Here is a 16,897-nt window from a genome sequence, read left to right as displayed (position 1 = left end):
CCCCGGATTTCCAAAACAAAGCTAAGTTAAAATTTTCATGAATTTCTTTTTTTTTTTTTTCTCTTTGCAGCGGAACTTAGAAAAGCTTTTAGCAGCGGAATCAGACGATAATCAGTCGTCAGTTTTAGAAAACTCCGAGCACGTTGCAGGTATGTGGCCAAGCAACTCATTGACCACCAAAGTGTTCCATTTTATCGAAAACTCATGTTTATTACAACACTACTGCTTAGAAAAGCAGTGTAGGTTCGATAAAAGGAAGCAGTACAACTCTGTCTAGAGAAACCCTGGAACTCGATGCCGCCTTGCTCCGCATATCGCCACGCAGGTCCAACACCTGAAATCCCCATAAAACGGGGTCAGAACCACTGATGGTCTGGTAAGTATGCAGTCATACATCCATTCAACTCAAATACAATAATGACCACTCAGGGTCGCAATGCGCAATAACGACGCTCAAGCCTCCAAGACTTAGCGTATGTCGCAAGAGCCTCCTCAGGGCTATGAGTTGAACATCCGCTCGAGTCTTCATGACTTAGAGCAAGCCTTTTCAGGGCTGTGATTTGAATAGCCGCTTAAGTCTCCACGACTTAGCCATGACCTCTTCCGGGTCTCAAAGTGATGTCTAGCTCAAGTCTTCATACTTGGCACATCCGTACCCCACGCATCTAAGGACAACTCCTCGAGCTTCGCTTAGTCGTGCGGATACAACACGGGTCTTTGCCCAGTCGGTCCAGTAGTATACCGAACATGACACCTTCACAAAGGTTATGCAGGACTGACTCAACACGTCATCCACTCATACATTCAAAGCATCGCTGAACCTAGAACTAATGCATTGTTTCGATAATTAACCGCTCCCGCCTTTGGTACGCAGGTAGAGCTATTGTCCGGGCATCAACGCGACGTTCTGGGGGTTGATTATTCTATGTATTTTAGATACCCCAGAGGCCTGTTGACCCTATCCATAGTAGGGCAGTGTGTTTCAACTGGGAGAATCCTACTAGGCCCATATTCGGATGCATCCTCTACTTGCAGTAGTTGGGTTCAATCCTTAGATCTTAAGGATAACCACGACCCCAAAACCCATGAGTGACGGAGGCCATCGTGGACTCTATCAGGTCCAAAGTAAAATACATGTCACTCAAGGTTGTACCATCACTGTCATTCCACAGTGAGCATAATTCCTGAAGGGGTCTGTCAGTCTTACAATTACTTGGACAGAATCTGCATGCCATTTAGGCAGCCCGTGCTTTCAGCACTACGGGAGTATGTACCCGACCCCATTCAGTCTTCCCCAACACAGTCATTACTGAGGGGGTACCCCTAACACGATTTTCAACCGCGGGGTATGTGCGACCTTAAGTCTTATTCATATGCATGCAGAACACCGCTCTTTGGCACTTCGGCCACCACGAGCATCACACCTCTTTGGGTGGAAACAACACACTCTGGCTCTTCGGCCCTTACGAGTCTGGTTGTGTAACCGTTCTCAATGAGCATGCATATGACTCGATCTAAATAGATCGGCTACTCGGCGTATTTTTACGCAACGAGTCCAAACCTAGCCAAGGCGCAACCTCTACTCCGGCTCAGCGGCCCTTACGAGCAAGGTGCCCTTGCAGGCACAAGGATACGAGCCGATCTGACATCGTTCCATCGACGGACATCATTATGCCGTTCCATTGGTTCCGGCAGCTCTTCTGCCAACCATTTCGTCAGCACCTCCCCTGCTCTACCGGCAGTGGTGCGACTGACCCTTCTACGTTGTAGAGGGCAAACCATGAACTGGGTAGCACTCTGCTATATGTCAGAGTATCCTGCTACGTTCTTTCTGAGCTATTCATAGCTTCTTCAGAAATTTCAGCAGCACTTCCTCTCTTTTACGGAGAAAGCGTGCGTTTCTTTTATCCATTTCAGCGGCATCTCCCCTCTTTGGTAGGAAATCGCCACGCTTAATTCGGGAAATGGATGCGCACCGTTGTGCGTACTTTGCATCCATCAAGGTTGCAGGAACCCTTGGCCATAGCCAGGCCATACGAAATTGACTTAGTCATTACGTAAAGAGCATTTTGCCAAAAACCGAAGCCTTTCCAATAGGGGCTTCATTCGTCAAGCAGAATCTTGAACGAGGAGCGGTCAAGGAATCGCATGGGCGATTTGGAGTTTGATCTCCATTTGAACGCTCATTTATGCGCTATATATGTAGTATAAGCAGAAACCTGTGCTTTATACAGCGGCGGCGTAAAGAAATGCATATACTATTGTTCAGGGTGTGTAACTGAACGAAATATTCTACATATATAACAAAGCAGAAGCCTTGGCATCGTTCGACGCGACGGCGTAAGTAAAGACATTGCAGAAAGCAGGAGCCTTGGCATCGTTCGACGCGACGGCGTAAGTAAATGCATAATCGGAAGTGCAGAAAACAGGGAGCCTTGGCATCATACGACGCGACGGCAAAGGTAAATTACATAGCCTGTGCGATATAAGATGCGTCGGCAGAATCAGCAGATATACACCTAGATCCGCATCCAACGATAGTTACGAGGCGAGCGGGTGAACACCGAAGTGTCCTAAAGGGCTCAACCAAGAACTAAAGCGAGATACCATTTTGAAGAACGCATATACTGCGTGTTTGAACATAGATATATCCGACGATAGTTACGAGGCGAGCGCGTGAACACCGAAGCGTCCTAGAGGGCTCAACCAAGAACTAAAGCAAGATACTACTTCAGAAAGTATATTCTATATACAAACAATCAACTACTTGAGAGAGATGGATCAACGAAGCGAACTTACTTCAAATCGTGGAAGAAACGGCTCCGGGTTGCTTCTTGGGCTTCGAGCCTTCCTTCGAGAGGTCAGACTAAGTCAGATGAAGCTGACTTAGTTGAGAAAGAGGTAGAGCAGGTCAAGCTACTCAACCTAAGTGGTTTGAACCAAACAGGGTTCGATCCAAGTCAACTGGGTTCAGCAGATTCGAACTCAGCTCAAGTAGGCTAAGTCTGGGTTCAAAAATCCAAACCAAAAGCTGGACCAAAAAGGACTTTGACTTTGACTTCCAACCCAACTAGGTTCAAGTCAAGTCAACTGGGTTTGAGCTAGGTCAGGTGGGTTCAGACCTAGGTCAGGTGGGTTAGGACCAGGTCAGGCAGGCTCAGGCTAAGTCAGGCAGGTTCAGACCAGGTCAGGTGGGCTCAGGTGGGCTAGGCTAGGTAGGGGAGGTTTGGAAAAGGAGGAGAGAGAGAGGGCTAGACGATTTTTCAAAGGAGGGGGGCTCCTCTATTTATAGATTCTGAAACTTGAGCCCCAAGTTTCAGAATTTCCATTTTAGTCCATAGCTTTTTCAGAAATTCCCTTTGATCTTATCCATCTGACTGTTTGATCTTATCCATCTGACTGTTTGATCTTATCCATCTGAGATATTTCCATGAGATATTTTCGTGGGTCCCACCGGATATTTTCTGAAGAATATTTATGTGGGTCCCACCAACATTTTCGTGGGTCCCGCAAAAAAGTTGAGTTTTCGGCATTTTTTCCGAAAAATTCTGAGTAGGCCATTATCTTCGTATTTATGCAACTAAGAAAGTTGGCTCGCAGGAATCTCTTGATTTCGAGCAGGGAGGAAGTTATGATCTCCAGAGCGTTTGAGCATATATTCGTGAAGATACGAATATCCTAAGTATATTTGGATCGCAGGAATCAGTTTGATTCGCTTTACGATAAAAACGCTATTTTTCACTGAAGAATGCCTCAGGAATTTATTCAGAGTTATCTGAAAAATTGCGGGTCTTACATCATTACCCTCTTAAAGGAATTTCGTCCGCGAAATTCAGTTAAGAGTACTAAGTGCGTAACTCGGGATATTTCTCCCATATGTTAGATTCATAATTTTATTCACTTAGTTCAACATTGTATTTATTCCAATCATTACCTCATATCATGATTCATGATCGATGAGGTATGTTTCTCATATCTGAGTTCAAATCATGCTACAACCACGATAGTTTGTTGAATCAACGTTCTTCCAACCGGCTATTTAACATAGCCATCTTGTGTAACTATTTTGTACACACAGATCATTCTTCTAGAAATTAACCATATTGGAATAAGTCCCCTATCAGACTACCTGGTATTGGAAACGTACTTCCTCACAGGTTCGCCTTCGTCAGACTTACCTGATATTGGATCAGTACACCCTCACAGAATCATACTAGCCAAGCTACTGGTTTTGGAACATATACACTCGCACGGAGCTGTATACCCTCACAGGCTCACTTTGGCTAGACGATCTGATCTTGAATATGTAAAACCTCACAGGACTCTCTTCTTGGGAATAATTCCTCGATGGTTTATTTTATTAAGTAACTTTTAACGTTCTAATTACGCAAATTTAATTTCTCAATCATGTGGTCTATAGCCATAAATTTTGGGCATAAGCACTTAAGATTTAATTTAACAAATCCAACATTACTTTAGAGAGCAAGGATACATATCGATCCAGATGACCATACACAAGGTCATAAGCCTCTTGTCTCGAGCGTTTTTTGGATCTTGTCCTTTGATAGCTTTTTACCCATTACAACTCTATCTATCAAGGTATTCAGATTCCTTGATACGATCATTATCCGTGAGTTGTTTGGCTGTCACCGCATAAACACGACCTGCCACAGGTTTCTGCTCTATCCTGGGTAGTGGCAGTCGTTGTTGTTGTATTTGTTGAGAGGGTCCTCCAGATCCCATATTTCTTCGTTGAAGATCTGAGGCCTTCTTGCGACATTCTCTCACACGATGCCCTGGTTTGCCGCAATATAGGCAACCTCCCGTATCGCGAGGACAAACCCCTCCGGGATGATCTGAGCTACACCTCGGGCATCAAAAATTAGGTTGTTGGTAGGGCTGATTGGCTTCTACCATCTGCAATGACTGCTCGGCCGGTGGAGAAAAGTTGTTCTCCTGAAAATACTTCTTATAAAAAGGTGGTCGTGAGTCCTGGCCACCTGAGAACGTCCTCTTATTGTTCCCACCATCAACTACGGGCCTCTTTGTTATGATCCCCTTAGATCGTGCCCAATCCTCGCTAATCTTTGAAGATGCTGCCACAGCAGCTTGAAAAGTCGAGGGCATGCTTGTTATCACACGAGATCGCAACCCTTCTTGCAATCCATTTATATATTTATCGACCCTTTCTTGGTCGGTATCGAATAACTGAGAGCAGTACCGCTCAAGGTTCTGAAACTTAGTAGTATAGTCGATAAGGCTCATACCACCCTGCTCCAATTCCAAAAACTCCATCTTCTTTTTATTCCTGGAGTGCAACGGGAAGTAATTATCCAAAAATGCTCTCTGAAAATCATTCCAAGTGATGACTTCGTGATCTGAGAACTGGATAATCTTAGTGGTATCCCACCACTTTCGTGCATTATCCTTCAGCCTATATGTGCCGAAGTTAGTCTTTCTATCCTCTGGTACTCCCAATACCAGGAATGCACGCTCCGTCTCCTCAATCCAGCTTTCTGCAAGCTCTGGATCGGCACTGCCAACGAAGACTGGTGGGTCTAGTTTGAGGAACTTTTCATAAGTTATTCCTCCAAAGTGCTCATTGCGAGGCGGGGTTGGTGCTTGCCTTGATTCACGAATGACAGACACAAGCCTGTTGAGCGTCTCCAACAAGAAGCCCTGTGTATGAGACTCCTCGCTCGACAAGGTTCTCCTCGCCTTAGGAGCCATTTATCTATTCATGCAAATACACCCAAATTAGAGAAAGTATAAGATTTATACTTACAGTGCGATACCGCAAACATGACGGATCTTGAACCAGGTTTCTCAGACTCATGCTCTGATACCAATTCTGTAACGCCCCGGATTTCCAAAACAAAGCTAAGTTAAAATTTTCATGAATTTCTTTTTTTTTTTTTTCTCTTTGCAGCGGAACTTAGAAAAGCTTTTAGCAGCGGAATCAGACGATAATCAGTCGTCAGTTTTAGAAAACTCCGAGCACGTTGCAGGTATGTGGCCAAGCAACTCATTGACCACCAAAGTGTTCCATTTTATCGAAAACTCATGTTTATTACAACACTACTGCTTAGAAAAGCAGTGTAGGTTCGATAAAAGGAAGCAGTACAACTCTGTCTAGAGAAACCCTGGAACTCGATGCCGCCTTGCTCCGCATATCGCCACGCAGGTCCAACACCTGAAATCCCCATAAAACGGGGTCAGAACCACTGATGGTCTGGTAAGTATGCAGTCATACATCCATTCAACTCAAATACAATAATGACCACTCAGGGTCGCAATGCGCAATAACGACGCTCAAGCCTCCAAGACTTAGCGTATGTCGCAAGAGCCTCCTCAGGGCTATGAGTTGAACATCCGCTCTAGTCTTCATGACTTAGAGCAAGCCTTTTCAGGGCTGTGATTTGAATAGCCGCTTAAGTCTCCACGACTTAGCCATGACCTCTTCCGGGTCTCAAAGTGATGTCTAGCTCAAGTCTTCATACTTGGCACATCCGTACCCCACGCATCTAAGGACAACTCCTCGAGCTTCGCTTAGTCGTGAGGATACAACACGGGTCTTTGCCCAGTCGGTCCAGTAGTATACCGAACATGACACCTTCACAAAGGTTATGCAGGACTGACTCAACACGTCATCCACTCATACATTCAAAGCATCGCTGAACCTAGAACTAATGCATTGTTTCGATAATTAACCGCTCCCGCCTTTGGTACGCAGGTAGAGCTATTGTCCGGGCATCAACGCGACGTTCTGGGGGTTGATTATTCTATGTATTTTAGATACCCCAGAGGCCTGTTGACCCTATCCATAGTAGGGCAGTGTGTTTCAACTGGGAGAATCCTACTAGGCCCATATTCGGATGCATCCTCTACTTGTAGTAGTTGGGTTCAATCCTTAGATCTTAAGGATAACCACGACCCCAAAACCCATGAGTGACGGAGGCCATCGTGGACTCTATCAGGTCCAAAGTAAAATACATGTCACTCAAGGCTGTACCATCACTGTCATTCCACAGTGAGCATAATTCCTGAAGGGGTCTGCCAGTCTTACAATTACTTGGACAGAATCTGCATGCCATTTAGGCAGCCCGTGCTTTCAGCACTACGGGAGTATGTACCCGACCCCATTCAGTCTTCCCCAACACAGTCATTACTGAGGGGGTACCCCTAACACGATTTTCAACTGCGGGGTATGTGCGACCTTAAGTCTTATTCATATGCATGCAGAACACCGCTCTTTGGCACTTCGGCCACCACGAGCATCACACCTCTTTGGGTGGAAACAACACACTCTGGCTCTTCAGCCCTTACGAGTCTGGTTGTGTAACCGTTCTCAATGAGCATGCATATGACTCGATCTAAATAGATCGGCTACTCGGCGTATTTTTACGCAACGAGTCCAAACCTAGCCAAGGCGCAACCTCTACTCCGGCTCAGCGGCCCTTACGAGCAAGGTGCCCTTGCAGGCACAAGGATACGAGCCGATCTGGCATCGTTCCATCGACGGACATCATTATGCCGTTCCATTGGTTCCGCCAGCTCTTCTGCCAACCATTTCGTCAGCACCTCCCCTGCTCTACCGGCAGTGGTGCGACTGACCCTTCTACGTTGTAGAGGGCAAACCATGAACTGGGTAGCACTCTGCTATATGTCAGAGTATCCTGCTACGTTCTTTCTGAGCTATTCATAGCTTCTTCAGAAATTTCAGCAGCACTTCCTCTCTTTTACGGAAAAAGCGTCCGTTTCTTTTATCCATTTCAGCGGCATCTCCCCTCTTTGGTAGGAAATCGCCACGCTTAATTCGGGAAATGGATGCGCACCGTTGTGCGTACTTTGCATCCATCAAGGTTGCAGGAACCCTTGGCCATAGCCAGGCCATACGAAATTGACTTAGTCATTACGTAAAGAGCATTTTGCCAAAAACCGAAGCCTTTCCAATAGGGGCTTCATTCGTCAAGCAGAATCTTGAACGAGGAGCGGTCAAGGAATCGCATGGGCGATTTGGAGTTTGATCTCCATTTGAACGCTCATTTATGCGCTATATATGTAGTATAAGCAGAAGCCTGTGCTTTATACAGCGGCGGCGTAAAGAAATGCATATACTATTGTTCAGGGTGTGTAACTAAACGAAATATTCTACATATATAACAAAGCAGAAGCCTTGGCATCGTTCGACGCGACGGCGTAAGTAAAGACATTGCAGAAAGCAGGAGCCTTGGCATCGTTCGACGCGACGGCGTAAGTAAATGCATAATCGGAAGTGCAGAAAACAGGGAGCCTTGGCATCATACGACGCGACGGCAAAGGTAAATTACATAGCCTGTGCGATATAAGACGCGTCGGCAGAATCAGCAGATATACACCTAGATCCGCATCCAACGATAGTTACGAGGCGAGCGGGTGAACACCGAAGTGTCCTAAAGGGCTCAACCAAGAACTAAAGCGAGATACCATTTTGAAGAACGCATATACTGCGTGTTTGAACATAGATATATCCGACGATAGTTACGAGGCGAGCGCGTGAACACCGAAGCGTCCTAGAGGGCTCAACCAAGAACTAAAGCAAGATACTACTTCAGAAAGTATATTCTATATACAAACAATCAACTACTTGAGAGAGATGGATCAACGAAGCGAACTTACTTCAAATCGTGGAAGAAACGGCTCCGGGTTGCTTCTTGGGCTTCGAGCCTTCCTTCGAGAGGTCAGACTAAGTCAGATGAAGCTGACTTAGTTGAGAAAGAGGTAGAGCATGTCAAGCTACTCAACCTAAGTGGTTTGAACCAAACAGGGTTCGATCCAAGTCAACTGGGTTCAGCAGATTCGAACTCAGCTCAAGTAGGCTAAGTCTGGGTTCAAAAATCCAAACCAAAAGCTGGACCAAAAAGGACTTTGACTTTGACTTCCAACCCAACTAGGTTCAAGTCAAGTCAACTGGGTTTGAGCTAGGTCAGGTGGGTTCAGACCTAGGTCAGGTGGGTTAGGACCAGGTTAGGCAGGCTCAGGCTAAGTCAGGCAGGTTCAGACCAGGTCAGGTGGGCTCAGGTGGGCTAGGCTAGGTAGGGGAGGTTTGGAAAAGGAGGAGAGAGAGAGGGCTAGACGATTTTTCAAAGGAGGGGGGCTCCTCTATTTATAGATTCTGAAACTTGAGCCCCAAGTTTCAGAATTTCCATTTTAGTCCATAGCTTTTTCAGAAATTCCCTTTGATCTTATCCATCTGACTGTTTGATCTTATCCATCTGACTGTTTGATCTTATCCATCTGAGATATTTCCATGAGATATTTTCTGAAGAATATTTATGTGGGTCCCACCAACATTTTCGTGGGTCCCGCAAAAAAGTTGAGTTTTCGGCATTTTTTCCGAAAAATTCTGAGTAGGCCATTATCTTCGTATTTATGCAACTAAGAAAGTTGGCTCGCAGGAATCTCTTGATTTCGAGCAGGGAGGAAGTTATGATCTCCAGAGCGTTTGAGCATATATTCGTGAAGATACGAATATCCTAAGTATATTTGGATCGCAGGAATCAGTTTGATTCGCTTTACGATAAAAACGCTATTTTTCACTGAAGAATGCCTCAGGAATTTATTCAGAGTTATCTGAAAAATTGCGGGTCTTACATCATTACCCTCTTAAAGGAATTTCGTCCGCGAAATTCAGTTAAGAGTACTAAGTGCGTAACTCGGGATATTTCTCCCATATGTTAGATTCATAATTTTATTCACTTAGTTCAACATTGTATTTATTCCAATCATTACCTCATATCATGATTCATGATCGATGAGGTATGTTTCTCATATCTGAGTTCAAATCATGCTACAACCACGATAGTTTGTTGAATCAACGTTCTTCCAACCGGCTATTTAACATAGCCATCTTGTGTAACTATTTTGTACACACAGATCATTCTTCTAGAAATTAACCATATTGGAATAAGTCCCCTATCAGACTACCTGGTATTGGAAACGTACCTCCTCACAGGTTCGCCTTCGTCAGACTTACCTGATATTGGATCAGTACACCCTCACAGAATCATACTAGCCAAGCTACTGGTTTTGGAACATATACACTCGCACGGAGCTGTATACCCTCACAGGCTCACTTTGGCTAGACGATCTGATCTTGAATATGTAAAACCTCACAGGACTCTCTTCTTGGGAATAATTCCTCGATGGTTTATTTTATTAAGTAACTTTTAACGTTCTAATTACGCAAATTTAATTTCTCAATCATGTGGTCTATAGCCATAAATTTTGGGCATAAGCACTTAAGATTTAATTTAACAAATCCAACATTACTTTAGAGAGCAAGGATACATATCGATCCAGATGACCATACACAAGATCATAAGCCTCTTGTCTCGAGCGTTTTTTGGATCTTGTCCTTTGATAGCTTTTTACCCATTACAACTCTATCTATCAAGGTATTCAGATTCCTTGATACGATCATTATCCGTGAGTTGTTCGGCTGTCACCGCATAAACACGACCTGCCACAGGTTTCTGCTCTATCCTGGGTAGTGGCAGTCGTTGTTGTTGTATTTGTTGAGAGGGTCCTCCAGATCCCATATTTCTTCGTTGAAGATCTGAGGCCTTCTTGCGACATTCTCTCACACGATGCCCTGGTTTGCCGCAATATAGGCAACCTCCCGTATCGCGAGGACAAACCCCTCCGGGATGATCTGAGCTACACCTCGGGCATCGAAAATTAGGTTGTTGGTAGGGCTGATTGGCTTCTACCATCTGCAATGACTGCTCGGCCGGTGGAGAAAAGTTGTTCTCCTGAAAATACTTCTTATAAAAAGGTGGTCGTGAGTCCTGGCCACCTGAGAACGTCCTCTTATTGTTCCCACCATCAACTACGGGCCTCTTTGTTATGATCCCCTTAGATCGTGCCCAATCCTCGCTAATCTTTGAAGATGCTGCCACAGCAGCTTGAAAAGTCGAGGGCATGCTTGTTATCACACGAGATCGCAACCCTTCTTGCAATCCATTTATATATTTATCGACCCTTTCTTGGTCGGTATCGAATAACTGAGAGCAGTACCGCTCAAGGTTCTGAAACTTAGTAGTATAGTCGATAAGGCTCATACCACCCTGCTCCAATTCCAAAAACTCCATCTTCTTTTTATTCCTGGAGTGCAACGGGAAGTAATTATCCAAAAATGCTCTCTGAAAATCATTCCAAGTGATGACTTCGTGATCTGAGAACTGGATAATCTTAGTGGTATCCCACCACTTTCGTGCATTATCCTTCAGCCTATATGTGCCGAAGTTAGTCTTTCTATCCTCTGGTACTCCCAATACCAGGAATGCACGTTCCGTCTCCTCAATCCAGCTTTCTGCAAGCTCTGGATCGGCACTGCCAACGAAGACTGGTGGGTCTAGTTTGAGGAACTTTTCATAAGTTATTCCTCCAAAGTGTTCATTGCGAGGCGGGGTTGGTGCTTGCCTTGATTCACGAATGGCAGACACAAGCCTGTTGAGCGTCTCCAACAGGAAGCCCTGTGTATGAGACTCCTCGCTCGACATGGTTCTCCTCGCCTTAGGAGCCATTTATCTATTCATGCAAATACACCCAAATTAGAGAAAGTATAAGATTTATACTTACAGTGCGATACCGCAAACATGACGGATCTTGAACCAGGTTTCTCAGACTCATGCTCTGATACCAATTCTGTAACGCCCCGGATTTCCAAAACAAAGCTAAGTTAAAATTTTCATGAATTTCTTTTTTTTTTTTTCTCTTTGCAGCGGAACTTAGAAAAGCTTTTAGCAGCGGAATCAGACGATAATGAGTCGTCAGTTTTAGAAAACTCCGAGCACGTTGCAGGTATGTGGCCAAGCAACTCATTGACCACCAAAGTGTTCCATTTTATCGAAAACTCATGTTTATTACAACACTACTGCTTAGAAAAGCAGTGTAGGTTCGATAAAAGGAAGCAGTACAACTCTGTCTAGAGAAACCCTGGAACTCGATGCCGCCTTGCTCCGCATATCGCCACGCAGGTCCAACACCTGAAATCCCCATAAAACGGGGTCAGAACCACTGATGGTCTGGTAAGTATGCAGTCATACATCCATTCAACTCAAATACAATAATGACCACTCAGGGTCGCAATGCGCAATAACGACGCTCAAGCCTCCAAGACTTAGCGTATGTCGCAAGAGCCTCCTCAGGGCTATGAGTTGAACATCCGCTCGAGTCTTCATGACTTAGAGCAAGCCTTTTCAGGGCTGTGATTTGAATAGCCGCTTAAGTCTCCACGACTTAGCCATGACCTCTTCCGGGTCTCAAAGTGATGTCTAGCTCAAGTCTTCATACTTGGCACATCCGTACCCCACGCATCTAAGGACAACTCCTCGAGCTTCGCTTAGTCGTGCGGATACAACACGGGTCTTTGCCCAGTCGGTCCAGTAGTATACCGAACATGACACCTTCACAAAGGTTATGCAGGACTGACTCAACACGTCATCCACTCATACATTCAAAGCATCGCTGAACCTAGAACTAATGCATTGTTTCGATAATTAACCGCTCCCGCCTTTGGTACGCAGGTAGAGCTATTGTCCGGGCATCAACGCGACGTTCTGGGGGTTGATTATTCTATGTATTTTAGATACCCCAGAGGCCTGTTGACCCTATCCATAGTAGGGCAGTGTGTTTCAACTGGGAGAATCCTACTAGGCCCATATTCGGATGCATCCTCTACTTGCAGTAGTTGGGTTCAATCCTTAGATCTTAAGGATAACCACGACCCCAAAACCCATGAGTGACGGAGGCCATCGTGGACTCTATCAGGTCCAAAGTAAAATACATGTCACTCAAGGTTGTACCATCACTGTCATTCCACAGTGAGCATAATTCCTGAAGGGGTCTGCCAGTCTTACAATTACTTGGACAGAATCTGCATGCCATTTAGGCAGCCCGTGCTTTCAGCACTACGGGAGTATGTACCCGACCCCATTCAGTCTTCCCCAACACAGTCATTACTGAGGGGGTACCCCTAACACGATTTTCAACCGCGGGGTATGTGCGACCTTAAGTCTTATTCATATGCATGCAGAACACCGCTCTTTGGCACTTCGGCCACCACGAGCATCACACCTCTTTGGGTGGAAACAACACACTCTGGCTCTTCGGCCCTTACGAGTCTGGTTGTGTAACTGTTCTCAATGAGCATGCATATGACTTGATCTAAATAGATCGGCTACTCGGCGTATTTTTACGCAACGAGTCCAAACCTAGCCAAGGCGCAACCTCTACTCCGGCTCAGCGGCCCTTACGAGCAAGGTGCCCTTGCAGGCACAAGGATACGAGCCGATCTGGCATCGTTCCATCGACGGACATCATTATGCCGTTCCATTGGTTCCGGCAGCTCTTCTGCCAACCATTTCGTCAGCACCTCCCCTGCTCTACCGGCAGTGGTGCGACTGACCCTTCTACGTTGTAGAGGGCAAACCATGAACTGGGTAGCACTCTGCTATATGTCAGAGTATCCTGCTACGTTCTTTCTGAGCTATTCATAGCTTCTTCAGAAATTTCAGCAGCACTTCCTCTCTTTTACGGAGAAAGCGTGCGTTTCTTTTATCCATTTCAGCGGCATCTCCCCTCTTTGGTAGGAAATCGCCACGCTTAATTCGGGAAATGGATGCGCACCGTTGTGCGTACTTTGCATCCATCAAGGTTGCAGGAACCCTTGGCCATAGCCAGGCCATACGAAATTGACTTAGTCATTACGTAAAGAGCATTTTGCCAAAAACTGAAGCCTTTCCAATAGGGGCTTCATTCGTCAAGCAGAATCTTGAACGAGGAGCGGTCAAGGAATCGCATGGGCGATTTGGAGTTTGATCTCCATTTGAACGCTCATTTATGCGCTATATATGTAGTATAAGCAGAAGCCTGTGCTTTATACAGCGGCGGCGTAAAGAAATGCATATACTATTGTTCAGGGTGTGTAACTAAACGAAATATTCTACATATATAACAAAGCAGAAGCCTTGGCATCGTTCGACGCGACGGCGTAAGTAAAGACATTGCAGAAAGCAGGAGCCTTGGCATCGTTCGACGCGACGGCGTAAGTAAATGCATAATCGGAAGTGCAGAAAACAGGGAGCCTTGGCATCATACGACGCGACGGCAAAGGTAAATTACATAGCCTGTGCGATATAAGACGCGTCGGCAGAATCAGCAGATATACACCTAGATCCGCATCCAACGATAGTTACGAGGCGAGCGGGTGAACACCGAAGTGTCCTAAAGGGCTCAACCAAGAACTAAAGCGAGATACCATTTTGAAGAACGCATATACTGCGTGTTTGAACATAGATATATCCGACGATAGTTACGAGGCGAGCGCGTGAACACCGAAGCGTCCTAGAGGGCTCAACCAAGAACTAAAGCAAGATACTACTTCAGAAAGTATATTCTATATACAAACAATCAACTACTTGAGAGAGATGGATCAACGAAGCGAACTTACTTCAAATCGTGGAAGAAACGGCTCCGGGTTGCTTCTTGGGCTTCGAGCCTTCCTTCGAGAGGTCAGACTAAGTCAGATGAAGCTGACTTAGTTGAGAAAGAGGTAGAGCAGGTCAAGCTACTCAACCTAAGTGGTTTGAACCAAACAGGGTTCGATCCAAGTCAACTGGGTTCAGCAGATTCGAACTCAGCTCAAGTAGGCTAAGTCTGGGTTCAAAAATCCAAACCAAAAGCTGGACCAAAAAGGACTTTGACTTTGACTTCCAACCCAACTAGGTTCAAGTCAAGTCAACTGGGTTTGAGCTAGGTCAGGTGGGTTCAGACCTAGGTCAGGTGGGTTAGGACCAGGTCAGGCAGGCTCAGGCTAAGTCAGGCAGGTTCAGACCAGGTCAGGTGGGCTCAGGTGGGCTAGGCTAGGTAGGGGAGGTTTGGAAAAGGAGGAGAGAGAGAGGGCTAGACGATTTTTCAAAGGAGGGGGGCTCCTCTATTTATAGATTCTGAAACTTGAGCCCCAAGTTTCAGAATTTCCATTTTAGTCCATAGCTTTTTCAGAAATTCCCTTTGATCTTATCCATCTGACTGTTTGATCTTATCCATCTGACTGTTTGATCTTATCCATCTGAGATATTTCCATGAGATATTTTCTGAAGAATATTTATGTGGGTCCCACCAACATTTTCGTGGGTCCCGCAAAAAAGTTGAGTTTTCGGCATTTTTTCCGAAAAATTCTGAGTAGGCCATTATCTTCGTATTTATGCAACTAAGAAAGTTGGCTCGCAGGAATCTCTTGATTTCGAGCAGGGAGGAAGTTATGATCTCCAGAGCGTTTGAGCATATATTCGTGAAGATACGAATATCCTAAGTATATTTGGATCGCAGGAATCAGTTTGATTCGCTTTACGATAAAAACGCTATTTTTCACTAAAGAATGCCTCAGGAATTTATTCAGAGTTATCTGAAAAATTGCGGGTCTTACAGATACGCTCTGTCTGCCTATCTGTCTACGGATGAAAGCTTGTTGAAAATAACAAATCAGAGCCAAATAACCGAAATACTTTATGTCAGAACTTGCCCGTGAAGCGAGCATCGTGATCACTCACAATGCTCTTTGGTATGCCCTACTGCTTCACCACATGCTTTACAAACAACTCTGCAGTCTTCTCTGCAAGGCACTCCTTACAAGTTGGGATGAAAGTAACATACTTTGAGAAATGATCCACCACAACGAAAATAGAACTGTGGCCCTCTACCTTTGACAGACTAACAATGAAGTCTATAGAGATGCTATCTCAAGAATGTTCTGGAATTGATAGAGGCTCAAGGAGACCGACAATCTTATGGTTTGTCATCTTATCTTGCTAGCAGATGAGGCATGTCCTCACATACTCCTCAACGTCGTTCCTCATCTGCGGTCAATAGTAGTCGCGTTCAAGGAGTGCTAAAGTCTGCTTCTCACCTGGATGGTCGGCCCATAGTATATCATGACACTTCTTAAGCAATTCTTAGCAGAGGCTTTCCCACCGCGGCATGAAGACACATTCCCTTTTTGTCACAAGGAGGTCATCCTGTAGCTAAAATTGTTGAGTCTTCTCTGCCTGCGCCAGAGAGATAAGGTGTTACGCTTTCGGATCCTGCTGCATACCTTCGCGGATGCGGCTCAGCAATGGGTCCTCCAAATGCACTTCAAAAGGCTTCGTGCGCGCAGCTGTCAGTTTAGCCCTTTGGCTCTACGCATCCGCAACAACGTTGGTCTTTCCAATACTGTACTATAAGGTAAAGTCAAACTCAGCCAAAAATATCTACCAGCGAGCTTATTTAGGCGCCAACTTCTTCTGTGTCTGAAAATAGCTCGTGACCACATTGTTTGTCTTGACTATGAACTCGACACTCAAGAGGTAGTGTTGCCAAGTCCTGAGGCAATACACGGTGGGGTCATCTCACGTTCATGCATCGTATAATGCCTCTTTGCATCCTTCAACTTACGACTCTCATATGTAATCGAATGACCCTCCTGCATAATAATTCTGCCAATGTCAAAGCCTGAGGCGTCTGTATAAACCTTAAAGGGTTTTGAGTGATCAGGCAGTCGCAACAGTGAGTCCCTCACTAAGGCTTTCTTCAAGCCATCGAAGGCATCTTGGCACACTCCTGTCCACAGTCATACCCGATAATCTTTAACAAATCTGTGACGGGCGCAGTAATGAGAAAATAGCCTTCGATGAAACATTGATAGTAGTTTGTCAAACAAAGGAATGATCGCAACTCTGGCACTTTTCTTGGTAGAACCCATTCTTAGATGACCCTTATCTTCTGCTCATCCATACGCAGCACACCACGCCCCACAACATGGCCAAGGAAGTTGATTTCCTTCTGCCGGAAGAGACACTTCTCTCGTTTAACACAA

This window comes from Nuphar pumila, chromosome 10, assembly GCF_984573655.1.
Source record: "Nuphar pumila chromosome 10, dmNupPumi1.hap1.1, whole genome shotgun sequence".
Lineage (NCBI taxonomy): Eukaryota > Viridiplantae > Streptophyta > Magnoliopsida > Nymphaeales > Nymphaeaceae > Nuphar > Nuphar pumila.
Note: the sequence above shows the minus strand (reverse complement) of the source record.